The sequence below is a fragment of the Cynara cardunculus genome, assembly GCF_001531365.2.
Source record: "Cynara cardunculus var. scolymus isolate 2C chromosome LG 2, CcrdV1, whole genome shotgun sequence".
Classification (NCBI taxonomy): Eukaryota; Viridiplantae; Streptophyta; class Magnoliopsida; order Asterales; family Asteraceae; genus Cynara; species Cynara cardunculus.
The window spans coordinates 57,409,749-57,411,292 of NC_037529.1; positions in this window are offsets into that span (position 1 = coordinate 57,409,749).

A 1,544-nucleotide genomic window follows, 5' to 3' on the forward strand; every position below is an offset into this window, starting at 1 on the left:
ACGATGGACAGACTAACACTTAGAAGATTTTCTAAGTATTCATCCAAGCATGCATTGAAGACTTGAAGATAAGGATGAAAACGCCACATCAATAATGACAGCTGGAGATGACGAATCAATAGCTGGAATTATAGTTTATCTTGTAAATAGTGATTATCCATGTGAAAGATAAACATTATTMGTTAGCTAGAATATTTGCTAGAAAGTAGCAATAGTTAGTTATCTTAGCATTAGCTAACTAGTATAAATAGACGACTAGGTCTATTGTAAAAAGCGCACATACGTGAGAAGTTTTACTTTGTGTTTTACGTTTTATTATTTATAAAGTAAAACATTCGAAGCTCAAACTGTTCTTGAATATTCATATTTTACTTTTGAGTCTTCTTAACTTTCTTTGTAAAATCACTATAATTTGGTTATTCATAACTAGATTATAAGTGTTATTGAGAGATCTGGGATCAACACTTCACTTAACAAAAGTCGAGTCTTGATTGGAAACAAGAAAATCGAAAGCTTGAAACCGAAAACAATAATCTAGAGAATGACTAACACAAAGATCATAAGTATCAAATGGAAGAAAACATGTAACTTGGTGAATTGGTTTTTGAAAATGGTGGGTAAACATATGCCTTAAGCCTTTTATTTATAGGCTAAGCAAGTTCACTTAGTAGGAGCCAACTAATAAGACAAAAGTCTCTTCAAAACTGGGCTTTGACCGGGCCCAAGGTCGTTGACCACGCATCTTCTATGGATCATCCCACTTCTTCACTGCCCAGGCAGAATTTCAGCTCTCGGACAGGTGCTATTGGACCCTGCCACTCCTGGTCCTACAGGACTGCTGCAGGATCGGACCCAAAAATCATCAAAAACCTGCATAAACAGAGGATTAACATTAGATATACTATATAACTACTAATATATGAAAAAGACATAAAAAGACTTAACTAAGACACTAATGGGCAAATAAAACAAGTGAAAATGGTTAAGAAAATGATGTAATAAGGTTAATAAATTAATACTTATCACACCCCCAAACTTGAATTATTTTTTGTCCCCAAACAACAGAAAATGACAAATTAAAAGAATCAAAGTTCTAATAAACTAAAAAAATTGAGCATAAGTATTTAATAGCCAAAATATGCATATTTTTGAAATTTTTTGAATGAAAGTGTTATACTTTTGACTTGATGCTTGATATCCATAGCCTTGCATAAACCTAGCTCCCCCAAACTTAATCTTTCATATTGCCAAACCATAAGCTAGCCTACATTTATTTTGCTATACTAGATTCAACAGATAGATTGGGACTTTGAATTGGGTTCTTGCATTTGGCTTTTTCTTTTCTATGTATGCCTTTTACCTCATCTCACTTTTTTCACTCCATAGCACAATTTTACTGCTATGCATCTCATATTGAGGTATTTTGGACACTTTGGTCCTTTTCAAACATTCTGGTGTACTTTGACACTCTTTTGTATGCATAAGACATGGAACTATGTTCCTTTGTTTGTCTTTTGGTCTTAATGCATATGTTTCATGATCTC